The sequence below is a fragment of the Eucalyptus grandis genome, chromosome 5, assembly GCF_016545825.1.
Source record: "Eucalyptus grandis isolate ANBG69807.140 chromosome 5, ASM1654582v1, whole genome shotgun sequence".
Classification (NCBI taxonomy): domain Eukaryota; kingdom Viridiplantae; phylum Streptophyta; class Magnoliopsida; order Myrtales; family Myrtaceae; genus Eucalyptus; species Eucalyptus grandis.
In genome coordinates this window covers 43,064,745-43,081,057 of record NC_052616.1, presented here as the reverse complement: position 1 = coordinate 43,081,057, position 16,313 = coordinate 43,064,745, and the positions used below count along the sequence as shown (strand labels likewise).

The window sequence follows — 16,313 nt, the reverse complement described above, 5'->3', positions numbered from 1 at the left end:
GATTCCAGCAAATTAGAGTACAGTTGAGGGAGAGGTTAAATATGAGCCTATTATCAATAAGGAGGTAGCTTAAGAGGAACACAATGACTTGGAGTAGACTAACAACCTTGAAGAACTTGTCTTGAGGAAGTCTACACGTGTGAGAAAGTCAAAGGTAATTTTGATCCACTAGCAAATATTATTATGAGCCATGTCTTATATATAGATTCAGGAGAGGGAGACTTTTGATGAGGCAAAGAAAAAGACATCACACATGCAATGGGAGCATGCTATGAAAGACAAGGTGGGCTCGTTACTTCAGAACAAAACATGGGAGTTGACCAAGTTGCCTAAAAGTAAAAAGGCCTTATTAAGCAATTGATATTAAACTAGTGAGTGTATATGATTAAAAATGAAGCAAGTGGTGGTATTAGATACAAGGCGAGATATGTGGTCAAGAGCTTTTCTAAAAAAGAATGGATTGACTACACCAAGATATTTTCACCAATAGTTAAAATGACATCAATCAGAGTTCTACTGAGTATAGTTGTAGTGGAGGATCTTCATCTTGAGCGGTTAGACGTAAAAACGATGTTTTCACATAGTGACCTAGATGTAGACTTATATGGCACAATCTAATGGTTTTGAAATTAGAGATAATGAGCACATGGTATGTCGCTTGAAGAAAAGCTTGTATAGCTTGAAACAAGCTCCGCAACAATGATATTTAATTGATGGTTTATGGAAGAAAACAGATTTGCTCATTGTGAGGTTGACCATTGTGTTTATTTTCGCAAATATGACGATGGTGGTATTGTGTATCTCTCTTTATATTTAAATGACATGTTAATTTTCAATTGATGGTCCACGAACTTTTGGTATTTATTCGATATAGTCCCTAAACTATATAAAAATGTTTAATGTAACTATCAATCAAAATTGTATATGATACACAAATTATGTAATTTGTATATTTGGTTGTAATTATCTTGTGGTGCATGGAAAAGTTACTCCCTGTACACAACGTTTATGTCGCATTCACATTTAATGAGCGATTCGAAATGTCCGCATTCGTCAATTGCTTATGACATTGCAAGACTGAGCAAGCGAGACACCTTGCAATTAGAAAGAAGACGTATGCCTTGGATTGATTAAATCATAGGGACCGAATGGACGGGAAGAAAACACACAAGGAACATAAGGTTTTAATTCAATAGCACAAATAACAACAATCGACAATGCTGATAAGGCATGTTAACGATACTCACAGAAGAAGAACAAGAAGAATCAAAGGAGGTTAAGATGGTGAGGGGTCAACGGCTTGAAGACAGTGGGAGCGTGGGACTCAATGAAGGCCACCTGAGACCTAGGGAGGTGAAGGTAGACCACCCAATCCCCGTTGGAGAGTGTGCTGGGCATGGGCATAACAAACCCGACTTTGCCTCCCCATGGGAAGTGGTACGACCCTAGCACTGGCTTCCCCCACTCAAAGTCCATCTCAGTCATCAAGAACCTCTGTCCGGATGACACCACGAGCACCGTCGACCCTTCCTCCTCCTCCTCGTTGTCGGGTTTGCAGAATATCCTTACCAATGTTGGCACCGGACGATGTTCTTCCACCCAATCTATCAGGTCCAGAAAATGCTCCTCCGTTGCCGCCCTCTCCACAAACTCATGCACCACTTACGCCACCCAGCTCAACGGCTTCTCCACCACCTCCCCCGCCCTCTTCTCTCCGAATGGCACCAACAACACGTTCCCAAAGTAAGATGACATGGGTGTGGGCTTGTCGTCCTTGCCCTGACTCATCAACCTACACCTATTGTCCACCTTGATCCCCATCCTTGACATTGTCTTGTTGTCATCATTATCAACAATTGAGGAGGATTGCACATCCACCCGTAGCTTGTGTTTGGGAGGTGGGTACAATGCAGACACCGGGATGTACATGTGGTCTAGAGAGGGGTCAAAGCAGAGCGAATGCCTTGGGTTGAGAAGAGAGTGACAAAAGGAAGGAGGGAGGGAAATGGGTGTAGTGGAGCAAGCCGTTTCTGCCCAAAACACCATGAACATATTAACTGAGTAGGCGTCAGCTATCCGATGGTCAAACATACATGCCACCACTATTCCTCCACATTTTAGCTCCGTTGCCTAAATGTTTTCCATCAAATAAAAAACTTATGTCTCAATCGATAGAACCAATCCTAACACGGAAACTGTATAAAAAAACTTATGACTTGGTGAGATTTAAGATTAGTTCTACACGCTCTAGACATACCTTTGGCAGTTTACGCCTAGAAGTTATCAAATGACATATTGACCATATAGAACAATGTTATTTCAATAAATAATTATATATGTCCGAACATGGATACGCATGATTAACATAGAGACTACGAAAAAGGTAATATCCATTATCCAATTACTTCATATGAGACTTACTAAAGAGAGGAGAGATTATTTAAGAGTCTTAGGATGTATTTGGTAACCATTCTATTTCTAGAAACAATTTGCACTTGAAAATAGTTTTTTATGATTCTGCTCCCTAAACAAGTTTGTAAGTATTCGAATGTGTTTGATAATTGTATAAAATTTTTATTCCCAAAATAGAAAAAGAGCATGAATGCATTTTTATGATCCTCAATTTTTTTTTCTATGAAGTAAAATTTCTTTCAATTTTTTTAATAATTTTGTGAGATTTTTCTTCTTCTTTTTTCCTTTTTTCTTCTTCCTCCTCTAGCTAATCGCTAGGCCTTGGCAATGGTTAGTAACCAACCAAAGACGAGAGCTAGCGACCTTGTTAGCCCCCTAGGGAGGTTGGCCTCACCTAGCTACCGACAAGGCTCGACCTCACCCAATCAAGGCAAGGCCAACCTTGTTGAGGGCCGGCGAGGTCACTGGGCCTCATCTTTGATTGGTCATTAGCTAGTCGCCACCATTGCCGAGCCCTACAACAAGTTAGAGGAGGAAGAAGAATAAAAAAAAAAAAAATGATTTGGTTTTAGAAATTGTTCCCAAAAACAAAAAATTAATTTTTTTCAATTTCTTATTTCTGTTCTAAATCTATTCCATGGTCACCGATTTATTCCGTGAATAGAAAAATTAGCTAATGTTATCAAATGATTTTAATTTCTTTTTTATTTTATTTTGAGAAATAAAAGAATAAAAATAATCAAGGATTGACCGGTCATCTAATAAGACCTTAAAATGTTTTCCATGAAGTCGAGGGTAAAAGAGAGATCCCACCTCTGCCACATATATTTGAATTCTTTTGTGCTTGAGGGCACTGGGAACCCACGCCATGCCATTACGGTCTCAATAAATTAATGATTGCTTCTAAGGTCCACCTTAGCAAGGTTTTTTCACTCATTCAATTCCGTCCATAAAAAAAAAAAATGATAGTCTACTCCTGCGCTATATTATTATCCCTCATCTATCATGCTATTATTATCTCGCTGTTCTCTATGGACTCAATGAGCCAATGTATAATCTCAATGATCACACAAGTAAACGAGAGAAACTCGTGCAAAGTGTGAGATTCTTTTTCCTTTCAATATTTAGGTTCAATTTATTTCGGAAAAAATATAATATTTCTGAAAAATATTTTTCAAGGAATCACTTTCGAGGAAATGACAATATTTTATAGTGCTTAGCTAAAAAATGAAAATGAATTAGAAAATATTTTCCACCGTTTGGCATGGAAATTGATTTTCATGGAGAAAACTAATATATTCAATTATTTTTTCTATTCTTTTTATATTTTTCATTCTTCCTTGACCAATCGCTCGCCATAGCAACAACTGGCTAGGCTCATGCTCTCCAAATTCCAGCAAGCTTGTGCCATGGCTCGCCTGCTATGGGTTGTCGTGGTGGTGGTTGAGTAAGAAGCGAAAAGAAAAAAAGAAAGAAAAATAATAAACAATAATTTAAAGTTTGATTTTTTTTTTTTTTTGCAATATTTTTATAAGAGCAAACATTTCATCAACCAAGAATCGAGTCCAAGTGCCGAAGACTGATGCCGATACATAGTCATATTTTGGAAAATGTTTTTCAACCTTTTAAGGAGGAAATCATTTTCCCAAATTTTAGTATAGATTTTTTGCTAACTAGGAAAACATTTACCATTGGCTCATTTTCCTAAGCAAACCAAATGATGGAAAAAGAGGAAAATGTTTTCTATAAAATATTTTCCACAAAACAAATAGAACCTTAACAATAAATCTTTCTTCATTGTTATGTTTTGTATGAGAAATCATTGATGTATTTATGCTCTATTTGTTTCACAGAAAATATAATATTTCTAGAAAATCTTTTCCAAAAAGTCATTTCTCAAGAAAATGATAACATTTTATGGTGTTTAGTTGAAACCTTAAAATGAATTGGAAAACATTATTCACCATTCGGTATATAAAATCTAATTAGATTTTCTAAGGAAAACTACTACTAAATTCAATATTTTAAATAATACTTTGAATTTATTAATTTTCTTTCTTCTTTTTTCCCTTCTTTCTCAGCTTGTCACTGGCCATGGCGACGATTGACGAGGCTCAATTTTGCTAGATTTCGACGAGCTAGAGACTTTTTAGAGGTCATTGAGGTGTGAGATCACCAAATTCTAGCAAGCTCAAGACTTGCCAAATTTCCACAAGACTTGAGCTCCCAGAATTTGGCGAGCTCAAGCTCAAAATTCACTGACCTCTGGTGAGGCTCAAGCTAGCTTATGGCCATTCGACGATTGTTGGCGTGGCCCACAATCGGCCAAAAAGAAGCAAAAAAATTAATTAATTAATTAATTAAAAATTCATTTTTTTAAATATTTTTATAAGAATGAACGTTCCATAAACAAGAACTCAAGCCCATGTGCCGAAGACCCACAACAATACCAAATCATATTTTGAAAAATGTTTTATGATCTTTCAAAGAGGAAGTCATTTTCCTGAATTTCTTGTATGATTTTTTTTTAGTCGGATTTAAACATAGTTTTCCGTTAACTCATTTTCTTAAAAGAACTAAACGCTGGAAAATATTTTTCATGAAACAAACAAAACCTTAATCATAGATTATGCTATTAGGTGTGATCAAAGTCCAAGCATTATTCTTCTTTCTGAACAATGGTAGAGGGTATCTAAATCGATCAGTCAAATTTGCACACCGAGTGATGTAAACAATTAGTTTATATTCAACATATATTGAAAACACTTCAATATCGATGAATAAATCAATTTTGTGAACTGTTCTAAGTAAAGTTGGAAAATTCGACTGATATACTAGATGCAGAAGATACACTATTTCATTCAACGCTGGTTATGCATAAATAAAAGATTTAAGAAAAAGAATATAGATTTAGGTGAAACGAAGATGAAAATGGGTGCGATTGCTTACACGGTAATATGATCTTAGATGGATAAACGATATATAGTGAGGCTATATCTAATATCAGTACTTGAACAGCAAGCACGCCTCGCTTCCTTGTGGGCACCAGTTTCCTTTCAATGGTGTCATCTGGATTATACAGGTTGAGATGGCAGAGTTCCAAGTCTGCGAAAGCTTCGATGAAGCCGACCCCCCGATTGTTGCATAGGAGCTCAAGCTCACTGGCTGAATTCTGCACCACCTCTCCGGCGAGAGCATAGTAGGAGACCAGAGCTTGGGCCAAGGCGGCTTTTAGAACACCAACCACGAACCCATATTCCAGCCTCTATGACGTTGTGGTGGTTGGATTGGCGTAGCAGAAGAAGATGCCTACGTCGAGCGTGATAGGGCTAGTAAAGACACCTAGATGGGGGTGAATAGGTGTTAAAAGAAGTTTTTGCAATACTTAATAGATTAACTCGTCTTTTGAGGATAATAGACTGAAGATGTAAGAGACTATAAACAGTTATATAAAGCTACGATTTGAAGTAAAGAGTTCAGGGAAAAGAAATTGAAACATAAGGTTTATAGTGGTTCGGCTTAGACCAAGCCTACATTCACTCTCCCGCACTAATAGCCTATCGGCTAGATTTCACTAAGAATCAAAAGAGATTTTACAGTCTCACATCCTTGATTCAACAGTGTAGAAACTTTACTACACTTCCTCAAGGTCTCACAAGTGTTTGATCCCTCTTTTGAATACAACTTAAGCTCAGTGATTGAAATATCAATGAACTAATAGCTTCAGACTTTGGAATTTTTCTTTCACGCACACACTCAAATAACTTGAGTGTCTTCCTTATATACTCCTCCATGCCTTTATAACCGTTGGCACTTTCCAAAGGAGTTCTTCCAATCTACCTTTTGGATAAAATCAATCAAGGAGATCTTGAGTTATTTAAGGAATGTGATGTAGCCCACCAATCCTACTCGCCCATACAATCGAGATCTAAGTTTCCATAAGTAGAACCTTCCAAGTATACTTTGTCAATCAACAGATCTAATTATCCAAATTGATTTCCATAAGAATAATTGATCATGAGATGCTATCTCCAGCAGTAGTAAGATCTTCTTCAACCGTACAAACGAAATCCTTAAAAATAAACTCGCATCTGAATAAATCTTCTCTTCGTTGATCTAGAAACTATCAGTGAGGGTAGACTTTAATTCTTGAGTCTTGAGGTCTTTAGACTGTGACGATAGAGTCTGCAAGTCTTCAAACTATACTGATGGAAACATTTTGTCAACTTCAAAATAATAAGGAAGTTTTCTCCAACAATCTCCTCATTTCTTATGGTGACAAAACTTTCTCGTAGATTTGAACACTTTTGTCCTGCAAAACAACACTTAAGCAAAATAAGATATCTCATAAAAGATAAGTAGATTAGGACATGGATAGTAATGATTTTGCAACCACAGAAAACATATTAGTCCTGCAAGATAACTATCCTTCCACAATCATTATCATGGCCTAAGTTACTACAAGCATCAAAAGATTAAATCAAATAGTCCAAAGTCAAAAAGTCCAATCCACAACCAAACCAAAAGATAAGTCCAAGGGTAAAATCATCCAAACCAACAAACAAAAGAAAAATATGCATCAAACATCTCCCCCTTTTTGTCAACAGCAAAAAATGGAGAACAAATAAAAAGAGTGGTTTGAAAATAGTGGGGTTTGAGTTAAGGCTATTTGGGCAGGCGAACAAGCTGGAATCCTCCCATAGAATTCACTGTCTTATCAAGATTTGCTATAGTCTCCTTCATCGGCTATAAATCTTCACCCTTCACATTTGTCTGTACTTGAGTCTTCAAGGCGAGTAGCTATTCTTGCAGTGACATTGAAGTGGCCATGAAAGATTTCTTGAGATCCTTCATCTCATACTCCAAACTATATTGCTGTCTCTTTAAATCCAACATGATATCAAGCAATCTTGAAAAGCCTGTTGTTTTCTAGTGCAGCACTAGATCCGACCGAGTCTAATCTAGGAGTTTTGAGAATGGATGGCTCTTCAGCAGTTTGTGCACCATGACTAGGAGCGGATACTTATGGATAATGATAGACATACACATCCTCTGGGTCTGCTGCAGAACGACTCACATCACTAATAAAGATCGGTGAAGAAATACCTCATTTTTCGACAGCTTCCCATGTTTGTTTGCCTTCTGGTAGAGTGGTGAATTCTTCCTCTTGTTCAACTTCAGCTTCAAAATGATGTTTTTCTTTGTCGTGCTCTTCAGCAGTTCCATTTCCTGTCTTCTTAGAGTGATTTGACAAGGATATAGCCAAAGTTGGCTCAAAAGAGTCATCTTGAGCCTCTTCTTCCTCTTCCCTTCTTTCTTCTCCTTCTTCGGTCAAGTCGAAGTGAGTAGGATCCTCAAGCATGTGTCGTGGTCCCCTGCTTGCGATTCTCAAAGACTTTCTCGAAGACATTGTCGCTTCAAGGAAGAAGTTCTCAAACTTGCTAGAAAAGGTGAAATATTTTTGGCTTAATCGAGGTGAAAGTGAAAGCAAGTGGGAGTTTAGTATTTCAGGGTTTGGGAGTGAAAACGGAGAAGACGAAATTGAACAGTATATAAAGCAAATAAAGTGAGGTAAAGAAATCGTCATAAAAATGCATTTTCAAAAATGAATAACTACCTTTTTAAAAATGAATAACTGCCTTTTTGAAAATGAATAACTGCATTTTTTGAAAATGAATAAATACATTTTTGAAAATGAATAACTACTATAAATTCAAAAACTTGGAAAGATAATTTCAATCAATTTGCATTTAAAAAGTAACCGTACCTTTTCAAGCCTTTAACCAAAAATTAAATTGCTAGAACCGAAATAACTTACAATCGTAACTCTTGGTCTTCTAAGTCTGAACACCTTTAGACTTTACCTCTGAGTCTGAGCACCTTCAGACTTTACTGGATAAGAGATGTGATATTCAGTCTGGTGCAAATAGACTCATAGGTTTTTCTCCAGTGGCTTTGTAAATATGCCTGCCAGTTGATTCTTTGAATCAATGAACTGAATCATAACTTCTCCATTTTGAACATGATCTCTAATAAAGTGGTGTCGAATATCTATGTGCTTTGCCCTTAGGTGAAGAATTGGATTCTTTGTGAGATTAATTGCGCTGGTGTTGTCACATTTGATCTCAGTGCATAAGTTTTCGATTCCGAAGTCTCTCGGTTGTTATTTTATCCATAAGATTTGAGAACAGCAACTCCCAACAGCCACATGCTCTGCTTTTGCTATTGGAAGAGCTATATTACTTTGCTTCCTTGAGAACCAAGATACTCTCTTGTTTCCTAACAATTGACAAGTACCGAAAGTACTCTTTCTATCAACGCTGCAATTCGTTAAATATGCGTCTGAATATCCAAGGGGAGTAAACTCTCCTTCTTTGGGATACCACAGACCTAACTTGGAAGTAGTTGCAACGTATTTGATATGCATTTTGCAGCACTTAAATGAGATTCTTTGAAATCTGATTGAAATCTAACACAAATGCAAACATTAAACAAAATGTTAGGTTTAAAAGCATTAAGATAAAGAAATGAACCAATAATACTCTTGTAAAGTTTCTGGTCAACTTTCTTTCCTCGTTCGTCTTTGTCCAGGTTCGAAGAACTTGGCATTGGTATCTCAGTCTTTTTGCAATTCTCCAATCCGAACTTTTTAACGAGATCTTTTGCATATTTTTCTTGGTGAATGAAAATTCCTTCCTTCAATTGTTTCACTTGTAATCCGAGAAAGAAAGATAGTTCACCCATCATGCTCATCTTAAATTCATCTTGCACAAACTTAGAAAACTTCTTGCATAGATTTTCGTTAAGTGATCCAAATATGATATCATCAACATAGATTTGAACAAGTAAAAAGTTTTTACCTTCTCTTTTAATAAACAAGGTAGTATCCACTTTTCGTTTGACAAAACCATTTTGAATTAAAAAAATTACTTAACTTGTCGTACCATGCTCGAGGTGCTTGCTTTAATCCATATAGAGTTTTTTTTTTCAGTCTGAAAATTGAGTCTAGTCTCTTTGGGGCTTCAAATCCGGGAGGTTGTTTCACATAGACTTCTTATTGGATAAATCCATTTTGGAATGCACTTTTGACGTCCATTTGGGATAACCTGAAATTTTTATAACAGGCAAAAGCAAGCAATAATTAACTTGCTTCTAACCTTGCTACTGGTGCATAGGTCTCATCATAGTCTATCCATTCTTCTTTCGTATATCCTTTGGCCACGAGTCTTGCTTTGTTTCTGACCACCTTTCCTTTTTTCGTCCATCTTGTTCCTGAAAACCCATTTAGCTCCAATAAAAGATTTACCTTTTGGTTTAGAAGTTAGTTCACTGACATTGTTAATGCTGAACTATCTGAGTTCTTCTTGCATAGCTTCAATCTAACTTTTGTCAGCTAAAGCTCCTTCTATGTTTTTGGGTTATATTTCAGAAATAAGTGCCACGGCGCTAGACTCTTCTTTCTTTTTGGATCTGGTGCAAATTCCTTCATCAATGTCACCGATGATGAGTTCTTTGTGATGACTAGATTTGTGCTTCCAGTTACTGGTCGGTCTGACAGTTTGCTGATCTTCTACTTCAGTTGATTCTTCAACTTTTGTTCGTTGTTGTTCTTCAGAAGTCTGACCCACTTTAGGGGAGGTAGACTTTGTAAAGTCTGGAGTAGTTTCAGAATCTTCAAGTTAAGTCTGAATCAATTGATTCTGCAAAGAGTCTTGGAATTTGACGTTCATAGATTCTTCCACAGATTAAGTCTTCTTGTTGAATACTCTAGGCTTTGCTTGAAGTTGAGTAGCCAAGGAAAATTCCTTCGTCTGATTTCTCTTCAAACTTACCAGTTCGATCATTTGCATTTTTCAAGACAAAACATTTGCAACTAAACACATGAAAATAAGAAACAATTGGCTTCTTTCCTTTGAATAACTCATAGGGAGTTTTCTCATAATAGACCTTAAGAATACTCTGTTAATAATATAACAGGCTGTAGAAACTGCTTCAGCCCAAAAACGAGAAAGAATATTACTTTCTATTAAGAGTGTTCTTGCCATTTCTTGCAAAGATCTATTCTTTCTTTCCACAACTCCATTTTATTCTAGAGTGTATGGAGAGAATAAAATATGCTGAAAACTAGATTCATCACAGAATTTGGCAAAGTCTTGATTTTCAAACTCACCACCATGGTTTGTCCATATGCTTGAAATAACATATCATTTCTAATTCTAAACTTTCTTGGCAAACTTTGAAAAGTGAGAAAATGTTTCAGACTTACTTGCTAGAAAGTAAACCTAAGTAAATCGAAAATAATCATCTATAATTACTATGCAATATCTCTTTCCACCAATGCTTTGAGTTCTGGTTGATCCAAAGAGATCCATATGCAGAAGCTGCAAAACACGATCAGTTGAAACCTGATTTATTGGTTTAAAAGAACTTCTAACCTGTTTTCCCAACACACATGGGGTGCATAAGTAAGATTTTTGATACTTCAAGTTCTGTAGTCCACAAACAAGCTTCTTGATGAGATCTTGGCAATTTGTTTTATGTTGACGTGGCTAAGCTTTCGATGCCATAAATTTGCTTCATCTTGAATTGATATTAGACATTGAGATCTTTCTGGTTTTATATCCAAAAGATAAATGTTCCGATGTTTTCGTTCAATAAAAGATTGAGAAAGATCTTTACTAGTTCCCGAACATATTCCTTCTTGGAAATTGATCTTGAATCCAGTGTCACACAATTGGCTAATGCTGAGTAGATTGTAATTTAGTCATTTCACCAAGGAGACATTATTGATTGTGAGACTTCCAATCTTTAAAGTTCTACGCCGAACTATACTTCATTTGTTGTTTCCACCAAAAAAGACTTTTCCACCATTTATTTGCATAAGTTTTATAAAATAGCTTGAATCTCTAGTCATGTGTCTCGAACAGCCACTATCCAAATACCATTTAACATTTTTATTGATATTGACCTGCAATTAAAAATGGAACTCAAGCTTTCTTTGGTACCCATATTTTCTTGAGTCTAGGAGAGTTAGTGCAATATACAGTATTTGCCACTTCCTTTTTAACAGGTCTCCAAACCATAGGACATTCTTTCTCAAAATGCTCTGAGCTGTTGCATTTTGAACATTTGAGAGCAGTTCGGCCAATAGGTTTTACAAAGACTTTTTGAAAATGGTTTATGTAAAAAGTTTTTGTAGGTCTTTGTTTGATTCTTTCCTTTACTTTTGGAAAATCAATTAGATGAATAGTTTCTGAAGTCATTCCCAAGCCTGATTTGTTGAAATAAGATTTTTATACTGAAAGAAACATTTCCAACTTTTCAGATCCTATTGAAAACCTTTTTGAGACATTTGAAATGTCCCATTTTAAAATTGTATTTTCTTTTGAAAGAGAGTCTGTGTTTTCTTTTAAAACAACAAAACTTTTATCTAAATTTTCAAACTTTTCTTTCCAAGAATTTTCTTGTTGCTTAAGTGTAGAATTTTCCCTTTTTAGCTCGAAAATCCTTTTAAGAGAGGTTTTGAGACTAAGACAAAGTTCATTAATATATTTTGAGACTTTAGTAGGAATTTTTAAATTGCTTACCTCGATTTTGCTATCTGAGTCTGAGTCTGAATATATCTCAGAGTCTGAGCCTGATTCTGATTTTGCTATTAGACAAATATTGATATAATTTTCATCACTTTCTTCGCATTCAGTATCACTCCATGTCTCTGCTTTGAGTGCCTTTATGTTTTTCTCAGCTCTTCCCTTCTTTTTCTTCAATAGAGAACAGTTGAGTTTAATGTGTCCCTTCTTCTTGCATTCAAAACATATCACATCTTTGTTAGCTTCATCATCCTCAGTTGATTTGTTTTGAAATTTTTGAGTGCTTTCCTTCTTCCAATTGAATCTTCTTCCCTTTTTGTTCAGTTTTCTAAACCTCTTTATCATGAGTGCTAGCTCTTCATCGTCCATATCATTTTCAAAGTCTGTAACATCAAAATCATCGTTAGATTTTAAAGCAATTGACTTCTTACCTTTGGGATCTTCTTCTTCGTTGATTTGTTCCACTTCATAAGACTGAAGTGTGCCTACCAGCTCGTCTACAGAAAGCAGCATGATCTTTTGAGTTTCCTTTATTGAAGTCTTCACGTGATTCTAGTATTTGGAGAGTCCACACAGCAATTTGTTAACCTTCATTGGTCTTGAAATTGGCTGTCCCTGATACTCTAGACTGTTTACAATCTCTGTAAAACGACTAAATATATCAGCTATAGATTCTCCTGGTTTTATCTTGAAGGCTTCATATTATCTGAGTAGAATATTGATTTTTATTTCTTTCACTCGATCAGTTCCTTCATAGGTAATGTGCAGCCGATACTAGAATTCTTTGGCTACTTCATAAGAAGAAATTTCGGTATACTCAGTAGGAGATAAAGTACAATATAATGAGTAAATTGCTTTAGCATCAAGAGCTTATCTCTTGGTTATTTCTTCTTGTGTCATCTCGCTAGCGTCTACAATTTCTTTTCCTCTTTCTGAAACTGATGCAGCTTTAGGAATGATTCATTTTTCTACCACATCCCATTTCAGAGAATCTTTCAATCTTATGAATACCTTCATCTTGTTCTTCCATACGCTGTATTCATTTCCATCAAAGTAAGGAGGTTTGGTGTTGCTCTGACCTTCAACCAAACCTGAAGCCAACATACTAGCCATAGATCTTTCACTCAAAAGTAAACATACTTCAATTAAATGAGCACACAAGCTCTAATACCAATTGATAGGGCTAGTAAGGACACCTAGAAGGAGGTGAATAGGTGTTAAAAGAATTTTTTACAAGACTAACTCGTCTTTTAAGGATAATAGACTGAAGATGTAAAAGACTATAAACAGTTATATAAAATTATGAATTAAAGTAAAGAGTTTAGGGAAAGGAAATTAAAACACAAGGTTTATAGTGGTTTGGCTTAGACCAAGCCTACGTCCACTTTCCCGCATTGACAGCCTACTGGCTGAATTTCACTAAGAATCAAAAGAGATTTTACAGTCTCACATCCTTGATTCAACAGTGTAGAAACTCTATTACACTTCCTCAAGGTCTCACAAGTGTTTGATCCCTCTTTTGAGTACAACTTAAGCTCAACGATTGAAAAAGTAATGAACTAGGAGCTTCAAACTTTGGAATTTTTCTTTCACGCACACACTCGAATAACTTGAGCGTCTTCCTTATATACTCCTCCATGCCTTTATAACCGTTGGCACTTTCCAAATGAGTTCTTCCAATCTACCCGTTGGACAGAATCAATCAAGGAGATCTCAAGTTATTAAGGAATGTGATGATAGCCCACCAATCCTACTCGCCCATACAATCAGGATCTAGGTTTGCATAAGTAAAACTTTCCAAGTATACTTTGCCAATCAATAGATCTAATTATCCGAATTGATTTCAATAAGAATAATTGATCATGAGATGCTATCTCCACCTGTAAGATCTTCTTCAATTGTATGAACCAAATCCTTAAAGATAAACTCGCATCTGAATAAATCTTCTCTTCGTCGGTCTGGAAACTATCAGTGAGGGTATACTTTAAATCTTGAGCCTCGAGGTCTTTAGACTTTGACGATAGAGTCTGCAAGTCTTCAGACTATACTAATGAAAATGTTTTGTTAACTTCAAAATGATAAGGAAGTTTTCTACAATAGAGCGGAGGCAAGAGCAAGTCGAGGTTGGAGAGGGGCAGCCAATGCCCTTGCATGGGCAGTGGTGCCACCACCACTTCCCTCTTGCCCGACTTCACCACGAACTCTCTGATTGCACCTCCATCTGCATCCATTTTATGTACTCTGAAGCGAGTTTGAGAGGAAGGGAGGGGGAGAGAGAGAGAGAGGAGGAGGAGGAGGAGGAGGAGGAGAAGGAAGAGAAGGAAGAGGGACCAGTTTATATGGGAGAGAAATGAAGCACAAAGAATTCATATTTATATGGGAGAGAAATGCTAGTTTCCACAAGGCCTTGCTAAACGGACGGTGTCGTTGTTCTAAATTGATAGCGGTTCAATTGTGACTGCAAATTGGTTTTATAAGTCCCTAGCAACCGGGAGGACTTGTGAAGGAATTTAAATATAAATCTTATAATAAACACATACCATATTTAATTTAACAATTGAAGCTAAAATGAAGGGGAAAAAAAAGGATCACGGCATAAGTAATATTTGTGCACTGGTGATTCTTACATTTTTTTTTTCAATTTGTTAGATTTCGTTAATGAATATTTTTCCAAATGTTCTAAACAACATGTTTATCTTTTCCCATTCAAATTGGTTATTACGTTAAAATAGTAAATAAAAATACAGATGGAGACAATTAGTCTCAGTTAACTAGTGATGTGGTGTTGACGTGGCATCCCACAAGACTTACACATTTTTTTAACTAGTGATGTGGTGTTGACCCATCAAGTATCAAGGCCACTTGCAAGGCCAATGCCTATAATCTGCCGATGGCTAAGGTTGCGGCGATCTGAGTAATGAATGGTCGGGGTAGCACAATCTTAGGCTAGCCAGATCTTGCTAGGAGTTGCATGACCCTGAAAACGATTGGCTGAAGAAATTAATGTGAACACTAATTCATTCTACACAAAACAATCGCTGCCAAACCTATGGACTCTCTTGCACCATTTGCTTTCGATTTTATGCTAGTCTACCTTTATTTTAGTCATCTAAGGGTAAAAGTAATATAAGTCCTATGATAATTTCGTAAAAGGTGATATACATATATACTTTCATAAGTTGTTGCGTGACTTGTCAGCATTTTCATTTTTAAACTATCCCATCAAGTCCCGCCGGGGGGTTCATTACCTTAGTCCTCCCCACAAATTGCTGACCTTTGTCTCCTTCTCTTGATCATGTGATTGCAGAAATTGTCGTCTCGGATAAAAATTAACAAACAAGACGGAGACTACGAACGCCGCGAGAGTTGAAAGTACTCAACGGGTACGGATGTACTTGTCAAAGATGGGGCCAGAGGCCAGTTGGATTTGGGAAATTTTTAACCCAAAGGCAAAAGTGAAAAACATGGATATTTCGAATAGAAAACTGACGTCCGCCTGGACTCTGGCGTCTGGAACCGACTTTGGGGAGCCGAGGATCTTCCACCAACCGTTGGGGTCCCATATGTTGGGGAGGAATTTCATTGCTCGTCCACGCAATCTGACAAGGACACTTTTCGGCCTTGAACGCTGCGATGTGAAAATGGGACGCTATGAGGATTCAATTCAGTTAGTTAACTTGCAATCGACCGGTCGGTCGTAGCAGACGGATAGGTTTGAATACAGGAACGAATGGACTCAAATCATCTGATGGTTCGGCGTTCCTGTTCGGAGTTCTGCAGGGACGTGTCCTCCTCAGACCGAAGAAGCGTGGATAGAAATTTCGAGACCACCGGACAGTGGGTCGTCCTTCCCCTCACCGTTACGGTGTCTCATCAAGTTAATTATCAATTCCAAGATCCTCCCTCGCAAGATTCTTCCATTCATTCAATTCCATCCACAATGGACAAAATGATAATCTCCTCCTTCATTTATATTATTATCACTTAAGCATCATACTATTGTTAAATTATTATATCAAAGTATTCAACGTAATCTTTTTTATTAATAATTGAAATTGTTAAAAATATAACCCAACAAGCCAACTTTATAGAAAGAGAGTGATTTGGCCCTAAGTACAATTTTAAACTGCTTCATCCGAGACTTCGTGCAAATCTCAGCATCCTTTAGATGTTAAATAAGCAGTGGGTACACTAGCCTATGTGACTCGAAAAAGATATTATACCAATGAGAGAGGTAAAGCATGTAGGTCCCAGCACATAAAAATAAGGGACCCAATTTAACAGTCCACCACATTGGTTGAGGGCCGTAAA

The 16,313-nt window shown here is 36.7% G+C and overlaps 1 pseudogene; it reads right to left on the bottom strand.

Annotated features, from left to right (window-relative positions):
• Positions 1-1,266: 1,266 nt before the first annotated feature.
• Positions 1,267-14,233, bottom strand: LOC104446899 (annotated as a pseudogene).
• Between the last annotated feature and the right edge of the window lie 2,080 nt (positions 14,234-16,313).